The 22,915-nt window shown below is 40.5% G+C and overlaps 1 pseudogene; it reads right to left on the minus strand.

The window, feature by feature from the left end:
- Nucleotides 1-25: 25 nt before the first annotated feature.
- The window catches only part of LOC129526403 (D(1B) dopamine receptor-like), a 28,128-nt pseudogene continuing 5,238 nt past the window's right edge, over nt 26-22,915 (minus strand).

Genomic DNA, 22,915 nt, shown 5'->3' on the forward strand with positions numbered 1-22,915 from the left:
TAGCAAAGCAAAGATAGTCACCACATAATACAAATAATCTGTGTTTATTAGACACCAGAATAAATCAGGGAGACTTCTTAAGCTATGGTAAAGAGACCCCCACCAGCACAGAGAGAAGAAATGACACAAGCACAAAGCCACGGGAATCCAGACCCAGGAAAGCTGTGCTCCCACCACATCACTGCACACACACAAAACCTGCTGTTTAAAAATCAATTCAAACACAAACAAGTGACTGAAAAAGCCATTTGTTTAAAAAGGGAGGGCAGAGCATATTTTTTAAGGACCAAGTATCATTTTTTTTTTTTTTAAGGAGCCAGCACCATACTATCTTCTCTCATAGGATCATTGTTCCATCTCTGGTAGGCTGGGTACTTTTGACTGAGTTTATTGCAACTGCTTCTGCCAGTTCTTTGAATTACCAATCAATGGGGTGAGGTTTCTAAGCACACCAGCTACTACACAGAAACACACGATAAAGGGAGCAGCACTGGAAAGGCATGTATTTGCGTGTGTGTGCATGCTTGTCAATGTCTGTGTGGTTATGCAGATCCATGAGGGGGTTTCTTAATGCAGTTTAATGGAATCCATTTGGGGTGAAAGGTGTTATTTTGTCTAAAGAAATCTCCCCCTCGCAGTCCAGCTCTCAGACAGACTCTGCAACAGGGTCACCATCTGGGGACATCTGATAGATCTGGGACATGCGATCGAAAGGACTCTCCTCCTCATCGTTGTCCACCTCCCGGTCGCCGGTGGGAATGGCGTTGGGCATCATGTGGATGTAGGCAGCTGCGATTTCCTTGTGGAAGACCGTGTCTTGGTTGTAGGAGATGAGCTCATTGCTGATGTTCACCGTCTCCACCGGCGTGCGGGAGCAGACGTGGCTGCACCCCAGCAGCTGGGCAAACACCTTCCGGAAGTCGGCGTTGAAGGCATAGTGACTGGGTTGAGTGAGGAGTTGGCCCAGCAGAACCAGACGAAGACATCGAATGTGGTCTCACTGACGCAGGGGAAGCCGGCCGGAGGGCCTTTGGGGTGTCCACTGCAGAAAGGGACCATGCAGTTAAGGATGAAGAAGGGCAGCCAGCAACACACGAAGACCCCCATGATCACCGACAGGGTCTTGAGAACCTCGGTCTCCTTCTTGATGGAAAACCGCAGGCTGGTTTCGGGTGCGCAGCCTGCGCTGCTCCGGCAGCTCTGCCCGTGCTCTGCGGCCCTCTCCAGGGAGGAAATCCTGCGGATCTGCACCTGGGCGATGCGGTAGATGCGCGTGTAGGTCACGATCATGATGGCCATGGGGATGTAGAAGCTGATGAGCGAGGAAGAGATGGCGTAGGTTCGATTCAGGCTGGAGTCACCGTTCTCTGCCCTCACGTCGGGCTCCCAAATGGCCTCCTCCCAGGGCGTCCAGTTGGCCAGGTTGTTTGGCAGGTCCAGCCCGCCCCAAGAGACCGCCTGGTCCCTGTGCCAGTTGAGCTGGACCGGAATGAAGGAGATGAGGCTGGACAAGGTCCAGGCCGGGCTGACCATGACCAAGGCCATGTGCTGGGTCATCTTGCGCTCGTAGCGGAAGGGCCTGGAGATGGCCCAGTAGCGGTCCACGCTGATGACCTGCTGACGCACAGGTTCAGGATGGAGGCGGTGGAGCACATGATGTCCAAGGCCACCCAGATGCCGCAGAACGCTTCAAAGGACCAGTAACCGGCCACCTCGGCGACTGCCTACCAGCAGCGCCACGAAGAGGTCTGACACAGCCAGAGACACGATGAAGACGTTTGTCATCTTGGCACGCAGGTGGCGGCTCCGCACGATGGCTGCGCACAACAGCACGTTGCCCAGCAAGGTCCAGATGATGAGTAGGGTCAGCAGGCAGGCGGTGACCACCTGCGCGGGCCCCAGTGGCGGTGCCCCCGCCGAGCCCCCCACGGCGTTCCCCTGCGCCAGCTGCTGGTATAGCGCTAACTGCCCCGGGTAAGCGGTGCCGTTGCTCCTTGGCGGCAGCATTTCGGGCTGGGCCGCAGAGTCGGTTTGTGCGCGGTCCCAACTACAGCCCTGCGACCCCCAGGCAGCCCCATCGGGCACCCCGAGGATGCGCCCCCTCAGCCAAGGGACCCTCGAGCCCCACAGGGCGCTCACCATGAGCTGCGCCGGGCCCCGGAGCGCGCGGGGACTTCTCTTGCCTCCTGAAGCGCCTCTGGCTCGGTGGCCGTGGTGCGCCCCTTCAGTCTCCGCGATGGGCACAGGAAGCGGCTGGTGCCCGCTGACAGCCAGGGCTGTTCTCGGGAGTCTGCGGCGCGCCGGACGGCAGCGACAGCGGCTGTGTCTGGTTCGGAGCGAGAGAAGAGAGCAAGCCGCCACTGAGGGGCTGGGGCAGGCAGTCGTCGGCGCGCTGCCGCGGTCCCTGGCCACTCCCCGGCCCCGCGTCCCGCCCCCCGCGCCTCCGCGCTGGACTCCAGCCCCACCTGTGCCTTGGCGCCCTAGCTCACCGCGCTCAGCGCGCCAGAGTGTAGTGGTGATCCCGCAGGTCCCAGGAGCGCCCCAGAGCCAGACCCTAGCCTCGGGCCAGGGAAAATTCTTCCCGGGAAGACCGAAGGGTGCTTGGCGTAGCCCTGGAGCCCTAGCCCTAGCCACGCTTGGGGAACAAGAGGTGGGGTAGGGATGAGGATGCGAGGGCTTCCGGAGGGGGAAAGAGCATTTGAAGTGTAAAGGGGGCGGCCTTGGATTGCCCACAGACCTGAGTCCCAATCCAGACTTTATTCCTGGCTCTGCAACTTTAAGGGCCCTACATAACTTTACCTGGCCTTGGTTTCCTTCTCCACAGTGTGGGATAATGATTCCTACTCCTAGAACAGTGTCAGAACTCAAGGAAGCCGTCTAGGATGAGGTGTCCAGTAGACAGTGTCTCCTAGGAACAGGCTCCCGCTTCCCCCAGCCCCTCCCTCAACACCATGAGGCTGCGGCTTCACCTGACCTCTTGGGAGACTGTCCTTTTCCCCACCACCGCCCCCAGTCCTTCAGCGATTTTTCCTTTGGGGAATAATTTGGAATGAACCCAGAAGACAAGAGGAGGAAGAGAGCACCCCCCCCCCCCCCACCCAGAGAGTTGGAAGCCTCTTCTTTGCAGGGCACTTTTACAGTCTTTCTCTTTTTCAGCCTTGAGAGGGGTGGATACATAGCTCAGTGTTGAACAGAAAAGGATCTGACGGGGCCCAAAACCCAGACTGAAAAAAAAAATGATGGAAAACAATAAAGAGGGAAAACAGTGTTCCTGAGCTCTGAGTGCACCTCCCAGCTGACAAGCTGCATTTGTGAAGTGTTTCGGCCTCTGCTGGCGTTAAGCTCAGCTGAAGGCAGCTGGGAGAGAAAGGGATGTGACAGCAGCCAGCTGCACAGCTCCGGCTGCGACCTGCTGGCCCAGACACCTGCAGCATGGTGAGGTCTAGTAACAGACTGGAATTCTCCTCCCTTCCTAGTCTCCCCCTCCACCAAACGCACTTGCACCCTGGACCAACACCTGCAAGTGGCCCAGCTTCTCAGACTTAGGCTGCTCAGCCTACACAGTCCCTTCCCCCAACCTCTTTCCCCTTCAGTGCTTTCTGCCACTGGAGAAGTCAAGACCATCTGTCCAGGTGCCTAAACCTGAAACTGAAGAGCCATCCTCACCTCCGGTCTCTCCTCATCTTCTAGGAGCTGGACCACTCCTCTGGCCATGGACATCCCTGTCCAGAATTGTGCCTCCTCCACCCTGTTTGAAGGTGGCACTCTCCTGGCCTCCAGGCTCTGCCCTGACCCTCTGTCTTCCCAGAGGCAGTGATCTTTCCTGAATGTGACTATGCTCATGTCTCTCCCCTGATGAAACACCCTCAGTGTGTTTCATGATCAGCTCCCTGAGGCCCCTGTTCCTCTCCTGGAGAGGAGAGGAACTAAAAACACAAAAATACCAAAAATTAGCCGGGCGTGGTGGCGGGTGCCTGTAGTCCCAGCTACTCCAGAGGCTGAGGCAAGAGAATGGCGTGAACCTGGGAGGCAGAGCTTGCAGTGAGCCGATATTGTGCCACTACACTCCAGCCTGGATGACAAAGCAAGACTCCATCAAAAGAAATGAAGAAAAGAGAAAAGAGACGAGATGAGGACAGAAAGAAAGACAGGAAGAAAAGAAAAGAAAAGAGAAAAAGACCGTTATCACCCAGATATGAGAAATTCTCCCATATATACATACTTGTATCTAGATAACTAATCTCTGGAAAGTTATAAGAAAACACTGGTTCTTTCCAAGGAAGGGATGGCCAAAAGGTAGGCTAACTTAACATTGTTCACTCTTTTTAAGACCTTTGTATTTCTTGTATCATGCACAGGTATTGCCTATTCAAAAACAAACCTACAACAGGGAAAGACTGAAAGCTTTTCTTCAATATCTGCTACAAGGCAAGGATGTCTACTCTTAACACTTATATTCAACATAGTCCTAGCCAGAGCAATCACATAAGAAAAGGAAATAAAAGGCATCAGCAGAAAAAAGGGGGTAAAATTATCCCTGTGTGCAGATGACATGATCCTGTATGTAGAAACCCCTAAAAATTCCACAGTTACTAGAATAAATGAATTCAGTCAAGTAGCAGGATACAAAATCAATATACAAAAATCAGATGCATTTCTTTATACAAATAATGATCTGAAAAAAAATCAAGAAAACATTTCCACTTAAAATAACATCAAAAAGAATAAAACACTGAGGAACAAATTTAATGAAGGAAGTGAAAGCTTTATATACTAAACACTATAAAATACTGACAAAGTAAACTGAAGACACACAGCCGGGCATGGTGGCTCATGCCTGTAATCCCAGCACTTTGGGAGGCCAAGGCAGGTAGATCACCTGAAGTCAGGAGTTCAAGACCAGCCTGGCCAACATGGCGAAACCCTGTCTCTACTAAAAATACAAAAATTGGCCAGGCGGGCGTGGTGGCAGGCACCTGTAATCCCAGCTACTTGGGGGGCTGAGGCAGCAGAATTGCTTGAACCCAGGAGGCAGCGGAGGTTGCAGTGAGCTGAGATCACACCACTGCACTTCTGCCTGGGCAACAGAGCGTGACTCTGTCTCAAAAAACAGAAAAAAACTAAAGACACAAATAAATATAATGATATCCCCAAGTTTGTGGATTGGAAGAATATTGTTAAAATGTCCATACTATCCAAAGTGATCTACAGGTTCAATGCAATCCCTATCAAATTTCCGAAGGCATTTTTCACAAAAATAGAAAACACAATTCTAAAATTTGTATTAAATCATAAAAGACCCTGAATAGCCAAGAGAATCTTGAGAAAGAAAAACAACGTAGAAGGTATCACACTACCTGATTTCAACTTACATTACAAAGTGATAGTTATCAAAACATATGGTACTGGCATAAAAGCAGACACATGGATCAATGGAACTGAATACAGAGCCCAAAAATAAACCGAAACATATATTATGAGCTAATTTTTGACAAGTCCAATAATATACAATAGGGAAAAGAAGGTGTCTTCAATAAGTAGTGGTAAGAAAACTAGATATCTATATGCAAAAGAATGAAACTGGACCTGATGCCTATCTTACACATCATACATAAAAAGCAACTCAAACTAGATTAAATACCTAACACCTGAAACCATAAACCTCCTAGAAGGAAATATATGAGAAAAGCTCCTTAATATTCTCCTTGACAATGATTTTTTGGATATCACACCAAAAGCTCAGGTAGCAAAAGCAAAAATAAGCAAGTGGGACTACATCAAGCAAATAAGCTTCTGCATAGCAATAAAAAAACAAAACAAAACAGGGGGTAAAAAGGTAGCACAGGGATTAGGGGAAAATATTGGCAAAGCACACATCTGATAAGGGGTTAAAATCCAAAACATATAAGGAACTCACACAACTCAGTAGCAAAAAAAGACCCCAAATAACTGGATTTTAAAATAGGCAAGGACCTGAATAGCCATTTTTCCAAAGTCACACAAATGGTCAAATGGTATATGAAAAGATGCTCAACATCAAAATCATGAGGAAAATGAAAATTAAAACCACAATAGATATCATCTCATGTCTCTTAGAATGACTATTAACAAAAAGGCAAAGACATAAGTGTTGGTGAGGATGTGTAGACAATGAAACCTTTGTACATGGTTGATATGAATGTAAATTAGTATAGCCATTATTGAAAACAGTATAGAGTTTCCTTAAAAAAAATACAACTACCATAAGATCCAACAATGCCTCTGTTGGGCATATATTCAAAGGTAATAAAATCAGCATCTGAGAGAGATATCTGCACTCCCACGTTCATGGCGGCATTACTCCTAATAGCCAAGATATGGAAATAAACTAAGTGTCCTAATGGACAATTTACTTACCCATTCAAGGACAGATGAATGGATAAAGAAATTGTGACGTTTGTATATACATATATTAAGTCCTCCCTTAATGTCATCAATAGGTTCTTGGGAACTGAGACGTTAAGCTAAATGAACATACAGCAGGTCCTCAAGTAACACTGTTTCCTTCAATCTAATTTTGGCATAATGCAAAATGAAAAAAAAAATCAGTTTTGTCATACTTTTTTTCCCCTCTTAACCACAGTTTCTAAGAACTTACTGATGACAATGAGGACTTTATACAATGGAATAGTTAGCTTTAAGAAAGGAGATACTGCCATTTGTGACAACATGGATGAACCGGCAGGAAAGTATGCTAAATAAAGTAAGCCAGACACAGAAAAATACTGTATGATCTCACTGAAGAAGCAGAATGGGAGGCAGCGGGGTGAGAAGCTGAATGTATAGAGAGTAGAATGGTGGTTATCAAGGGTCTGGAGGTAGGGGATGGGTGGGATGGGCAGAAGTAGGTCAGAGGGTACAAATCTGCAGTTAGGTAAGATGAATAATTCTAGAGATCAAATTAATACACAGCATGAGAACCATAGTTAATAATATTGTGTACTGAAAATTTGCTGAAAGAGATTTTAGGTGTACATACACAGAGAGTAACTATGGAAGGTGAAGGATACAGACATTTGTTTGACCATAGTAATCATTTCACTATGTATACAAAGCATGTTGCATACCTCAGATATGTATAATAAAAATAAATGAAAAAAAAAAACAAAAAAACTGTATCCTACCTGCCAAAAACAGTTTCAAATGCATTGTGTCTTTGGATTTAGCAAGGAATTCACCTTTGCAGGCCCACTTACATACAACATTATAAATATACCAGGTGATTCATTGTACTATTCACAGTAAAAGATTGAAAGAAAGCCGGGCGCGGTGGCTCACGCCTGTAATCCCAGCACTTTGGGAGGCCGAGGCGGGCAGATCACGAGGTCAGGAGATCGAGACCATCCTGACTAACATGGTGAAACCCCGTCTCTACTAAAAATACTAAAAAATTAGCCGGGCTTGGTGGTGGGAGCCTGTAGTCCCAGCTACTCGGGAGGCTGAGGCAGGAGAATGGCGTGAACCCAGGAGGCGGAGCTTGCAGTGAGCGAAGATCGTGCCACTGCACTCCAGCGTGGGCGACAGAGCGAGACTCTGTCTCAAAAAAAAAAAAAAAAGATTGAAAGAAACCCAAAGGTCTATCAACAGGGAAAAGAACAGGTAAATTAAACTGCTTATATATCCATACAAAGGAATATTTGCAGCCATAAAAAAATGAAGGACAGTAAAAAGTAGTAAGACAAAAGGAACAAAATATATATATACACACACACACACAAAATATATATATATATATACACACACACATTTCCCTCTACATGCATAAAACACATCTGGAAGGTTACACGAGAAACCTCTGAGGTTTCTGGAGATGTAAACTGGGGGCATGAAGGCAGGGGAAAGGGAGAGACTTCACTGTTTACCTTTTTATTATTTTCCAATTTTAAATCATTTGAATGTATAACTTGTCTAAAAATCAAATTTTAAAAGTTGAGGGAATTAACATTACAGAAAGTAAGAAACCTCAAGGAAGCAGCCACCTTCACCAGGTGGACAGTCTACCTCACTCTTCCCACGCTCCAGTAGTTACTGAATGCCACTCCCCTCCCTCCATTCAGTCTGCCCCACCTGCTGGCCTTCCAGAGCCTCAGTGCAGTCCTATTCCCTCACCTCCAAACACATCCATACACTGTGATGGTCGATCTGGGGCCACCAGTTGAGAGGAAATGTGTTGTGTTTCCACTCTTGAGACAAACAGAGTGTTATTTTATTGAGGTTTGGGATTTTTTTCTTGCATTAACAGGGTTTCTAGATCCCAGTAGGTGAATGAGAATGAAGTATGCTTTTATTGCATAAGGAATTTGTTTCTGATACACCAAAGTGATGATGTATGACTTTTCTTAAAGAAGTGGTTATTAGAAGAGTTAAAAATCAATAGAAACAAAAAGTCATAGGCATTGTTCCAATACTCCAGGAACATCACAATTTGGATTCTGTAGATGTCTGTAATATAATGTGTAATATTACATTCTGACAACCTCAAGTTGAAAACTGCACAGCTGAAGATCACTTATAGTCAGTAACACTTTTCAAACTTTAATTTTAAATTCATCAAGTCTCTCCCTAATATATCACACTTTTTAATAAAGGAAACTGTCAGATACGCTATAATACAGAGGAAAACGTTTATATACTCTTTCATTATAATTTTTCCACAACTTCCAAACTGAAGAAAAAGACATGGAAACATTAAGTTCAGAGAATAATTGTGGCAGACAATTCCCTCCTCCTGAAAGTTCAATTACCCCAACACAGGCATAATTTCTTACTAACTCAAAAGGAACTGAATTCACATATAAAGACAAACGTGGGATTCTGTTGAGTTCTGTTGGACAGAGAACACAATTGCTCAAGCACTGGTTGGGCACTTGTATTCTAATAGCTCACGGTTACTGAGCACTCCATGTTTGGGAAGAGCCAGTGCTGGGTGCCTGGCATGCATCCTTGCACCTCATCAGCACAACTATCCTATGGGCTCATCCTGGTTAACCTATTTTATAAATGAGAACACTAGCATCAGAGAAGTTAAAAAATTTGCCTAAAAACATCCAGAGTAGGTTTCATCGTTGCCCACTACTTTATAATGCTTTCCCAAGGGTACTGAGACGTTATCAAAACATGTTAGTGAAACAGTCTAAAACATCACAAATTTTAGGTTAATAAAAAATACCCAGAAAAGGGCAGCGTTATTAGAAATCTCAGCATAACGTAATAATAAGAACTTATGATGATTGTATTCTTTTCCTATTTTTTCTCCCGTACAGGCATATGAAATACCATAAAACTTATTTTAGGGGTGTGTGTGTACATGTAGTTTCAGGATAATATAGTAATCTAAAACATTTTTAATATGGCAAAGTGTGGCAATACTAAATTTTTAAAAAGGATTTTTATTTAGCAAACAGAAAGCAAAAATGTTGTCCAAGTAACATGCATTTATTTTATCCCTAGGAATGTACCTTTCCTTCTGCAAAGGATGTGAGATCCTGGCATGTAAATGAACATGAGGGACTAGTCATGAAAATACTGTATATTCAATTCCTTAAATTCTAAAATTGTCTTAGCATTTAACATCCAACACACTAAACAATCTTTTTTCATATTCAATAAAAATAAGGACAAATTCAGTAAATTCAGATAGGCTATTTTATCATGTAAATTTTAAAAAAGCAAGGGTAATTTTTCAACTGATTTTCTTTTACTCTGATAAGAGTCAATGAGAAAATATGAAATTGAAGCATATCACCATTTCTCAGTGTTTACAAGTGGTAAGTCACAAGGAAAACCTTCCAAGGTCTTCTGTGTTGTTTTTAAAAGGTATTATAATCACATAATTTGGGAAACAATGTGTACTATTATCAAGAAACCTTTCATATTTTGTGAAATCGAGCACTTCCCAAATTTAAGAGACTATGGAAACCTTTTTCAGACATTTTTTAACATCTCAGAAATGGAAATTCTTGTTAATGCTGATCTGATCAATTCCTCCAAGTATATGGACTACTCCTTTGCAAACTCCAAGCCCCCAAATCAAATTACCTGTTCAACTGTACCTGAAAATCAGTTACATACAAGCATCAGAAAGTGTTTTTCCCAGCAACATAGACCCAAAACACACTACAAAACAAAAATTATAAAGAACATACAAAAGACATATCTTTTCATGTATTTATTTATTTTTTGAGATGGAGTCTCACTCTGTCACCAGGCTGGAGTGCAGTGGCTCGATCTTGGCTCACTGCAACCTCTGCCTCCTGGGTTCAAGCAATCCTCTGCCTCTGCCTCCCAAATAGCTGGGATTACAGGTGCCTGCCACCACGCCCAGCTAATTTTTGTATTTTTAGTAAAGACGAGGTTTCACCATGTTGGCCAGGATGGTCTTGATCTCCTGACCTCAGGTGATCCACCTGCCTTGGCCTCCCAAAGTGCTGGGATTACAGGCATGAGCCACCGAGCCCGGCCACAAAAGACATACCTTTTCAAAGCCACAATTACCTCTCACCTGGACCATTGTTTCTCACTGATCTACCTGTCTTAACTCTTGCACCTAATCATCTACTTATATCATAGGAGAGTGTTCCTCTTAAAATATAAATAAGATCATGGTGTTCTTCTTTTCAGGAACATTCAATGGCCTCCCATTCCATTGCTATTAAGCACAAACTACTGACACATCACCTTATGGTTGTATGAGATATACTGAGCCGTCCTTCTTGTCCTCACATCTCTAATCTTCTCACCTTCTGACTGTCCCCTCTGTTCACTCTGTTGGTCTCCACAACACTCTTCAAACATGCTCGGCACACTCTCACCCAGAACCTTTACACTGGCTTCCTCACTGTCTGGGATGCTCTTCTCTCAGGTAATCAAGTGGCTCACTCACTCACCTCTTTAAAATCTGTGCTCAAATACTGCTTTCTGTTCATATGGACCCTAAACACCTGTCTGTACTTCCAATTCCTTTTTTTTTTTTTTTTTTGGAGACGGAGTCTTGCTCTGTTACCCACGCTGGAGTGCAGTGGTGCAATCTCGGCTCACTGTAACCTCCGCCTCCCAGGTTCAAGCAATTCTCCTGCCTTGGCCTCCCAAGTAGCTGGGATTACAGGTGCATGCCACTGAGCCCAGCTAATTTTTGTATTTTTAGCAGACAACAGGTTTCACCATGTTGGCCAGTCTGGTCTCGAACTCCTGACCTCAAGTGATCTACCTACCTTGGCCTCCCAAAGTGCTGAGATTACAGGAATAAGCCACTGTGCCTGGCCAGGCAATTCCTCTTTATCAAACTTTATTTTTACCATGGGACTTGCCAAACACATTATAATTAACTGATTTTTTTTAGAGTTGAGTTACCTAACATTAAAATATAAACTCTATGCAGAGAATTCTACCTGCTTTGTACACTGATATGATTTCCAACATCTGACATACAGTAAGTATTCAATAAATTCTATTGTCTCAAAGCCGGCTGCAGTGGCGCATGCCTATAGTACCTGCTACTTGAGAGGCTGAGGCAGGAGGATCACTTGAGTCCACGAGTTGGAAACCAGCCTGGGCAATGTAACAAGACACTGCCCCTTAAAAAAAAAAAAACTATGAAATAAAATGTAATGGAACAGAAATAATTATCGCTTCACTTCTGAATCAGTTGAAAATAAATAACCACCCCCAAATTGAGGAAAACTACAGTAATCCTCTTTAATTCATATTGGATTTTAGGCTACTATTAAAATATTTTGCTATCTCAAGAATTCAGCAGGCTGAGCAGAGCAGATGGCTTGAGCCCAGGAGTTCAAGACCAGTCTTGGCAAAATGGCAAAACCCCATCTCTACAAAAAAATACAAAAATTAGCCAGGCGTGGTGGCCCGTATCCATGGTCCCAGCTACTCAGGAGGCTGAGGTAGGAGGGTCGCGTGAACCCAGTAGGCAGAGGTTGTAGTAAGCCAAGATCATGCCACTGCACTCTAACCTTGGCAACAGAGCAAGACCCTGTCTCCCAACCAAAAAAAAAAAAAGAATTCAGCTAGAAAAACCTTATGTTTACTTTGATTAAGAAAATGTTTATAAACCAATACTTTATGATGCACACTGGTGAATATGAAGTTATACCTGAAGTAATATTAAATGACAGCTTTTCCATTTCTAGAATGTATGCATCAACTACCTTAACTTAAACATGGTATTATCCAAGCTCACAGGATCTGAGAAGGTTTGTGTCATTATCTAGCAAACTAAAGTCAAGCCCTCTGTATTTCCCCACCTGTGATCCTCAAAGATATGGTGCTCCTTGAGATTTCTGTAAGGTAGGTCTGTTCTAAAATGTGTGAAAGGAAGAGAACCCGAAAAGGCAAGGTCTAAGAAGATCACTCATTTGGAGATGGCAAGGGTCACATCGGGGTTATCTAAGTCAGTGTGATTTACCCTTTGGTAAATCATACACATATTTCAAAAGTTATTTTATATGCTGTAATTCTTGCACACATATTTCATGGAAAATAAATTAGTATTACCTCGACTATCATCCATATCACCATCCCTTGAATGTTCTGATTGGATGTCTGGAGGGGTCTGAAGGATGGCCACGCTATTCTGATTTATAATCTTCAATTTCAGTTTTGGTTTTGACAGTTTTCTTCTTGGAACTGCAACTGTGAGGCTCTGTAACTGAGTCATCCCTGATTCAGTCAAACACACACCATCCTGGGTATAAGTCTTGGGTGGGTCTAAAATTACAAAATCCCAAGAATACAAATTTAAACTTTCATTTTAAATTTGACTGATTACTGTTCCAAAATACCCATGTCAAGGGAATGTGACTGTAGTTCTAGAAAGCAATTATGTATCTATGAAATGCATGAATAATTAACTTCATGAAACCCAATAAAAACTAGGAAAAATAGGTCAAACTTCCTTGGATTATAGGCAGAAATGTTACATGTTTTTAAAAAATGGTCTTCCTGGGTCGGGTGCGGGGGCTCATGCCTGTAATCCCAGCACTCTGGGAGGCCGAGGCGGCAGGCAGATCACGAGGTCAGGAGATCGAGACCATCCTGGCTAACACAGTGAAACCCTGTCTCTTCTAAAAATACAAAAAATTAGCCGGGCGTGGTGGCGGGCACCTGTAATCCCAGCTATGCGGGAGGCTGAGGCAGGAGAATCGCTTCAACCCGGGAGGCGGAGGTTGCAGTGAGCCGAGATCATGCCACTGCACTCCAGCCTGGGTGACAGGGTGAGACTCCATCTCAAAAAAGTCTTCCTGGCATTTCTATTTTCATGTCCCAATAAAAAGAGTTAGAAGCACTGCAAATAAATGCAATGCTCAGCTAATCCACTATGAGCTTTTTCCTGGAAAAGATCAAAAGGCAGGGATCTATTTACACAAGAAAAGAGAGAATACTCCAGAAGCTCATCTGGAAAAATCAGAGTATCAACATAATTACTAATAGGGAGAAGTAATAAATAAGTACAAATCCTGCAGATTTAATTTTAAATGTACAAAACTGTTGTTCCTTAGAACAATTCCTGTACTATCCAAATGTTTTTGTATCAGGTGCTATTAAATACAAGTATTCAAAAGAATGACTGTTTAATAAGAATATCATATTAATCACCATACTAGGCTTATTAATTATTTTAAAAAATTAAGAGATTGAATTAATTCTAAAAGAAATCTGCTTGCTAACTAGGCCGTATTTTCTGCTAACTGATAATTAAGCACAGTAATATATCAATGAAACCAAAGCAAGTATGGCATTAATGGTTATTCTAAGAGCTGTTATTTTTGTTGCCAACTTGCTGAAATTTATAGGAATACTGCCCCAGTAAAGCTGGATGACATTTTATATATCATTGTGGAAATGATTACCAACATTATGGAATTTGGATAGAACACCGATATGATTGAAGCAGATTTTACAAGTGGTAAGCCAATTATGTAAAAATTAAGCAAAGTAAATTAATTAAATTAAGTAAAGCATTTCAAATTTTACCTAGCTCTTTTACTTTTGTGACAATTTGTGCTACAAGTGAAGATCCACAGCAGTCTGAGGAAGGCACTGAAATGAAAAAAAAATCCAGGTAATTCTTTTCAGAAAAGGTAAAGTGTATTTACATACTTATATATGATTAATTTTTCTGTTTCTATACTCATTTTATTAAAATAAATGTTTGAACACTAAAGTTAAAAGCACTTTTTAAAGCAACAACAAAACAAGAAGTGATGAAGGAAATACTCAAGTCATGGAGGAAAACCTGGCTAAGAAAGAATCAACACATTGGATTTTGACATATTGTCAATAACTACAAGATCATGTTCCTTGGAAGCAAAATTATAGTTTACATCTAAAGTATGTGCTTTTTATTGTTTCATGTAAATTGTTTTATAACAAGTTGTGATAAGTCATGTATAACCAACAATAATATTTTTCACAAAATACTTGTCAAAGTAAGTTTCACAAAGACAAAATAGAGTAGAGCTAAGCTAATTCATTGGTTATGGACAGTAAGGTGCAAGTGAGTGGTACAAGAGTGCAGACTCACAGTTTATTCTCTTACCATTAGACGCAGGCATATGGGGTCTGCACATGTTACAATCAAAACCAATGTCTGCTACATTTTCCACTTCTTCCTCAGTATTTAAGTTCTGACGAACTGCATGCATCCATCTAAAAAGACCATATTTGCACATTTTTTAAAAAAATGGAATATACTGAGAACTGCTACCTTTTAAACCTGTAACACTGAGTCTTCAAACTTAAAAGCCCTAAGCCTCACATGCTCCTCCTACCTTGCCCTTTTCTCCTAACTATCCCTATTAACAGAAAAACTTTCATAGAGCTAACGGGGAAATAAAAAGGAATGAGAACAACTATTAGAGAGGAAGCAAAGCACATTACATAAGGAAGCTAATTATTTTATAATCATATATTAAATATTTCAAAGACAGCAAGGAAGCTAGTTAGGGCAAACACAAAGGTATTCAGAAAACTGCAAATGGCAGTGCTAGCATATATGGGCTCCAGGCAATGCATCTAACTTGAAGTAGACATATCTCATGGAAAGCGATGTTGAATGGTAATTGGGAAATAAAGTAAAAAGTTGTCTTGCAATGGAACAGATAATTAGTAGCCAGAGTCCCAAGAATACTGTACTACTGATAAAATAATACTATCAATATATGTTCACTGCTTAACTTCTGAAGAGTACAACAATATACCAATGAAAGCAAGGAAACATTCTTGATTTTGAAATTCCACATAATTATGTAGGGAGGGCAGAAGGTGCTATCTACTACCTAGATATCTAGTATCTAGAGCTTTAAGAGAAAGTGGTTTAAGGAGAACAGAAAGTGTTAGATATTTTTTATAATCTATTAAAAGATTCAGAAACCCTTCATAAGAAACGGCATAGATGAAGGCAATAATTCTCCATCTAATTTCAAGGGATTCCTAAACCCTCAAAAAGGCCTAAATTAAAAATCTTTAGTCTTGGGTGGACACAGTGGCTCACGCCTATAATCATAAAACTTTGGGAGGCTGAGGTGGGCAGATCACAAGGTCAAAAGATGGAGACCATCCTGGCCAACATGGTGAAACCCTGTCTCTACTAAAAATACAAAAACTAGCTGGGCGTGGTGGCATGCACCTGTAGTCCCAGCTACTCCGGAGGCTGAGGCAGGAGAATCGCTTGAACCCAGGAGGCAGAGGTGGAGTTTGCAGTGAGCCAAGATAGCGCCCCTGCACTCCAGCCTGGTGACAGAGCAAGACTCTGTCTCTAAATTTAAAAACAAAACGAAACAAAACTTTAGTCTGGAGTTGAGAATTCAAAACAGGAAATCAATTCTGTAAGTTTCTAGGTGACTAAAAATCTACAAGGCAAAAAGTTCTGTACCTAAAACTTGTGATTAAGGAAAAGCTATTTTCCATTTTTTTTTTGCTACATTTCAAAGAGAAAAGCTTTAAAAAGATGAAAAAATAGCACAATACCTATCACATTGTCTACATTGCAGAATAAGATCTTCTTCTCTATAGTTTCAATAGCAGACTGGACAGGAAGATAAGCTTGCACAAGGAGCGCACTGTGTGTAATTGTTCTGCCATTCACATCTTAGACCTGCAGATGTTGCTCCACAGTGTCTGCACCAAACATACCTGAAATCCAAATCCCCCCGAAAAGTCTCAATTTTATTTTCTTAGTTATTCAGTTACTGTAATTCAGGAAGCTACATACGAACATAATGGGGCAAATGATTTAATGTGTATGTGAAAATTTTTCTGATTAGTGGTATCTATCATAGAATATGTGTATTATTCAATTAAATAGGTATGGCTAATTTTTAAAAACTAAAGTGGTATGAAAAAGCTCTGAACTTGAAAGACTAACAAGGCAAACAAACCCTAGAGAACCATTTGCACTTCCAGCCTCCTTTGGGAACTGTCTGCAATGGAGGGTCTAGGCACTAGGTGTGATAACTTATGTCACAATCATCACACAGCAGGAGTCTTCCTGGGTCAGTTGCCTTCCCACAGGCCTCACACACAGTGCACTCAAGACACCTCCAACCTTTGCTAAGAACCACTTTAGTGATCTGTAAAAGAAACAACCAATCCATGTGATTTATGCATTAACCTAACATAATCAAATATACTATATAAATTAATATGGTGCTTATGTACCTAGAAGCAGAAAGGGGCAATCAACTAACATTTATTGAGCACCTACGGAGGCCCAATACTGGGTTGGGCATGTTCATACACGCTTTTAGGAGCCTACTGAGCAGAATAATAGAAAATGGCACATATTTTAATGCCTTTTTAAAGTCCACATAATTATCTTATGCCGTACATTTAATGTCCACTATATTTATAGATATAGTGACCAGATTTTAAAGAAATCAAGTAAGCTTCACTATTATTGATACATAATTTGAAAATACATCAACAAAATCTCCATCTACGTTTCCATGCTTAGAATCAATAGAAAAAATACCAAAAAAATTAATGTAAAGCATGAGTTCTTAGGGACATTTTATGATCTTAGAGGATTTCTATTTAGACTATGAAGCTAGGAATTCTGAAGTTCACATTCACTCCTCTGTTTATTCTCCCCTCTCTCAAGGATATAAGTTAGCAGAATATTTGGGAATCTCCAAATCCCTAACAAACTCCTGAAGGAAACCACACCATGTAATATTAAGATTGCGGAACTTCTTTAACATCTCAAAAGACTAGGATCCTCAGACAGAACCAATCAAGTGCCCACATTATAATGAAACAGCAAGTAATGAGGGTACAGAATAAAAATTCAGATCATGAGGTACATGAAAGCTTAAAAGCTACCAGAGAAGAAAATAAAAGAGTTAAATTCAAAGGAACACCCATCAGAATGGCACAAAACTTCCCAACTCCAGATGCTAGAAGAGTATAAGTTTCCAATTCTACAGGAAAATACTTTTCAAAGTACAATTCTCAACCTAGCTACACAAGCAACTATGTGTGAAGACAGAATACGTTGTAGACACAGGAAGACTCAAAATTCAGCTCCTTCATTCTCCTTCTAATAAAGTTACTTAGAGATATGCGGAACAGAATGAGGATGTATTACAAAGAAAAGGAAGACTTGGGATCTATAAATCAACAGATCCAACAAAGAACATCAGGCCAGGGAAGTTTAAGGATGAGAACAACACACCCAGAAGCCACTGGTACATATCCGAGCAGGAGAAGGGAATGTCTAGAAGGAGGGTAGGACTTCTCCCAGAAAAAAACAGTACTGTAAAAAAAATCTTATATGATAGTTCTATAGTAGGCAAAAACAAAGAATGAATGGAGAGTCACTATTACTTTCTTGTTATTAAAAACTCCATGAAAGACAAAAGAAACTCATAGTATACTGTTTAGATCTGCAGTGAACATTTACTGAGTCATAACCAACACCTTATTAATTGAACTAAACATAGTAATACAACTATATTGGGAGAAGGAAGGAGGTGTATTTTAAGACCTAAATCAGAATTTATTTATGCATAGCAGAAAGTCAACAAAATCTAGCATTGATAAAGCAGTAAACCAGTTGATTATTTAGAGCTATAGCATTAACCACAAGAAAAAAGACCTGAAAAGATTAAAAGTGATTGCCTCAGATGTGGAGGTAGAGTAAGACAAGAGTTGGTTGTTCATTACAAGGCCTTTTTTTTTTTTTGAGATGGAGTCTTGCTCTGTTGCCTGGGCTGGAGTGCAGTGGTGTGATCTCAGCTCACTGCAACCTCTGGCTCCCATGTTCAAATAATTCTCCTGGCTCAGCCTCCTGAGTAGCTAGGACTAGAGGAATGAGCCACCACACTCGGCTAATTTTTGTATTTTTAGTAGAGATGGGGTTTTACTGTGTTGGCCAGGCTGGCTTGAACTCCTGCCCTCAAGTGATCCACCCACCTCGGCCTCCCAAAGTGCTGGGATGACAGGTGTGAGGCACCACACCCGGCCCATTACAAGGCTTTTAATGTCATTTGATTTTTAAACATGTATATTTATTATTTTGATTAGCTTATTGATTTTTAAGAATTTGTCTTAGATTACCAAATTAGTATATTATTTGCCCAAATGAAGGAAATGGCCTGGGGTAAGATCAGGGTGGCTTAGAGCAGTAGCCAGCAAACATTTCCAATAAAGGGCCAGAGAGTAAACACAAAGTTTTGAGGGCCATATGATCTGTTGCAACTTTATAAAAACTCTGCCAGTGTAATGCAAAAACCGCTACAAATATATGTAAACAAAAGAACATGGCCATATTTCAATAAAAGTTTATTTGCAAACACAGGAAATGGGCCAGATTTAGTCTATGGGCCAGTCTGCCTGACCCTGGCTTAAACAATGACCTGAAGACAAAGTGGCAGACAGATCTGAGGTGTTTAGTGGCAGAATTTTTAAAATATTTATCTTCATTCCTATTAAGTTTTCTTCACAGATACCTGTGGTCCCTTTTACAACCAAACTCTCAAGTTTCTCCGCTTATATTCACTCTTCAAAACACTACAGTCTGGTCTCTACACCCACATCCACTCATAACTGCTTAAGCCAGGCTTGTCAAGACCTTCTTATTCTCACATTAGTGTTTGTGTTTCTTGACTTCTAGTACTTCAACACTTCAACAATTTCTCCCTCTTTGAAATTTCCTTTTAACTTAGGTACTGGGGTTGTACTATCATTCTTTTTCTTCTGTTGAACCAGTTTAGCCTTAGTTTTAAAAGTTTTTTCAAATAAGATGTCATCCAGGATTCCATCCATGGTACCATGTCCAAAGTTGTTACAGATATGTTTTATAATCTAATACGGATACATGCTTCAATGATAATGGAGTAGATGGGACCAGCCTGTTCTCCCATAAGATAGTAGAAAATTGGACAAAGTGTATGAAACAACTGTTTTCAGATATTGGACAACACATAGTAAAGGAGACAGTGGTCTCTAAGAGGAAGGAAACACTCAGGGAGTCCTATGATATTCTGACTAGAAACATTTTCCAGAACGCTGCCCAGGGAGGGAGAACCTCAGCAGAGTACAATCAATGGCCTCACTGAGGTTAGGGAAGGTGAGGCAGTGGAATTTGCAGGACACAGTACTCAAAATGAAGAAGCAATAAGGACTAAGAGCTCCAGAAATCTACAAAGGATCCCCTGAAGTCTTTGGTGGAACACCAAGCAGAACTTCTAGAAGCCCAAAGACCCACAACCAGGGGAAAGTACATCTACTGGGAATTTGTAAGCTGCACAATTACCAGAGCTTGCAAAAGGCTCAAAGACAAGTGAAGCACAACCAGTCAGAGTACAAAGACACTGGTGAACAGGGGGTAGAATTCAGTAGTGATCCCAGAAAGGCCAAGTCTTAAGTATAGGGTTAAACTAATGCTGGGACTGCAGCTACCAAAATGTGGACTAGGGAACCCCAGTGGGTCTGTAAAGTTAAAACAAGTTTAAATAATACTAAGATTTAATTTGCCTTTTTTCACTTTAATTTATTCACAATTATACAGTGGTGTTTATAGAAGCTACATGTTGTATCATAATATTACACTGACATTGTACAGGTTGTGCTTCTGTAGTCTTGTGTTACAAAATGTTCCTAGTTTTAATTTCTAAAATGCTGAATAGTCCATAGTTAAAATCCTCATGAACAAAAACTATGGCATCCCCAGTAATTTTAAAGAGTGTTAAGGTTCTAAAACCATAAAGTTTGAAAATATCCACCTTAGAGTGAAGGCTTTCTAGACTTGCCCCAGCAAGCTTAAAAAGAAGCTTCAAAGGTATCAAACTTATCCACAAACAATTGCCTCCTGCAATAAAAATGCAAGCTGAGCCAATTCACATATCCCTAGTATATTTCTAGATACTGCTGTATTTCTCAATGAGACTGCAGTATTCTATACTGTCCAAAACAGTGTTGTCTAAAAGGAACCACACATAATTTTTAAAAACAGGAATAACTAGGTGTCTGATAGTGCACTAATTGTCCAATCTTAACTTATGTAAGTCGTACTCATCTGTAAAATGGGAATTCGGTAATTGTTGGATGGGTTAAAAGAAATATATTACTATCTTGAAAGGGATCTTATTCAATTTCCTTAGGTCCAAAACATTAAGTATTCTAAAAAACAAAATCTAATGATAGCAGCTACTTTTATACAGAATATAAAGTACAAAGAAGAAAAGAAACATGTTTTATGCATATATAACTCCATTTTTAATTGGCTTTATATACTCTGTGTTTTTCAGTCACATACCATGAGCAACTAATTTTAAAAAACTACATAAATTAACCGTACTAGTCTTCTATTTTGGATAGTATTAATTACAATCTTTCATTTTGATTCCTAAATTCACAAAAACCTGCATTACCCTATAAAATAAATACTAGTGTAGTTATCAACAAAGAATTCTGAAGGAGATAATGTTGATTTGCTTACTATACTGACATTTTACTGGCAATGATATAACACAGTGATGTCTGAAGGGCAGGGAGAATGGTATAAAAATCACTCATGATTCACAACCTATTATTGAAACTGAGGTTAGTATTTATATTACAAGGTATGGCAATACTAGAAAATATTTCCTTGTGGAGTATACAGTTTAAGACCTCTGCTGTACAGCTATATCTCCATGCTTGCTTCCAGTGGCCATGACACTTTATTCAAATATGTAAGTTTTATGAAGACTGAGTTCTTAAAAAGAAAAAACCAAGAACCTTAGATACAACTAGTGAAGTATTGAGACCTGTCCATATTTAAAACAAAGCACACGATACCACTTAAAAGGTTCCCCAGAAAGCCTCTATCCTGAAATGCTTGAAAGTGAGCAGTGCTGACTCTCGATTATTACCAATTGCATTAAATATGACACTTGTTTTGTTTCTTGTGGCTATAAGGAGAAAATGTCATTTTGTGTATGAGTGAGCACAGAGGAGAGAGAATGTGGGAAAGAACAGAATGGGCTAATAATTTTTTACTAAATACTCCAGTTCTCAGCTTTATAAATCAACAGACAAAATGAATCAGCTAAACCTAAAATCTTTGTGAATAGTATAAATTGTCCTTTAAATTAAATGCATATATTTTTATGTTTTACTTTTTCAAGACAAAAGCAGGATATTAGTACAATATAAGATTTATAGAGAAGCAAATTTCTTGAGATAGGAAACCCTTAAAAGCAGTATTTAAAGTACTTAAATACTGTCACATATGTTTAATAATCATAATACTTAATTGTGAGAACTGGGAGCTCATGTTACTACTAAAACCAAATAAAAATTCAATACATATTTGTTAACTCAATTTAAGGATGTTTACCTTAATACTGACACAGTATGAATGGTAACACTGACCACACTGAGAACAGGCAAGTAATCTTCTTCCTTCTGCTCCTTGGCCAAAACTGCCACAAACTACACACATATCCTGAAGTTAAGAAAACAGAACATATTTTAAATGGATACTAAGCTAAAAACCTACAAATTTTACTTTAAAAATACCTTCTTAACTAATACAGCTCTATAGCTAAATATTGGATCACTTCTGTGTATATGAGATAAAGCAGAAATGTACAAGGAGGAATTCAACGAGGAAGACAGTAAATTGTCAAGTTCAAACCTGATTTAAAGTGAATTTGTCACTGCTGGAAAACAACACAACCGTAGTGTGCATAGAGTTTTCTTCATCATCCTTATTTGATGAAATATCTGCAGTAGACACCTATAAAAAGCAAAATACACAAAATACAAAGTTATATTTTTCACTTGTTTTACACTTAACTGGAAAGCTTCAGAAAATGCATAATCAAAACATATATTTTTGCTAAGGTCTAGAATAACAATTCCAAATATTAATGCTAAGATACTACAGTAAAATGGAGTCATGACATTTTATTATTCAACTCATTCTCTCTTTAGAGGTAGGATTCCTTTTGACCAAGAAGTAGTGAGAAAATATAATAAACCTGTCTTAGTAAGACTTGATTATGCAGAATTCTAATCAAGAAACTATAAATGATAATATTATAAGTATGTACACACACAAATCTATCACTATTTTAATGACACACACTTGGGATCTGCAATGTAGTTAGTCTGAACTGAGATGTCCTGCAAACATAAAATACAGCACATAATTACATATTACATGTTGAAATGGTAATATTTTAGATATATCTGTCAAAATGGAAGGCATTAAAATTAATTTCGCCTGTTCACTATAACCTTTATTTTGTTTCGAGAGGAGCTTCACTCTTGTTGCCCAGGCTGGAGTGTAATGGCGCGATCTCGGCTCGTTGCAACCTCTGCCTCCTGGTTCAAGCTATTCTCCCTGCCTCAGCCTCCCAAGTAGCTGGGATTA

This window comes from Gorilla gorilla, chromosome 14, assembly GCF_029281585.2.
Source record: "Gorilla gorilla gorilla isolate KB3781 chromosome 14, NHGRI_mGorGor1-v2.1_pri, whole genome shotgun sequence".
Taxonomy (NCBI): domain Eukaryota; kingdom Metazoa; phylum Chordata; class Mammalia; order Primates; family Hominidae; genus Gorilla; species Gorilla gorilla.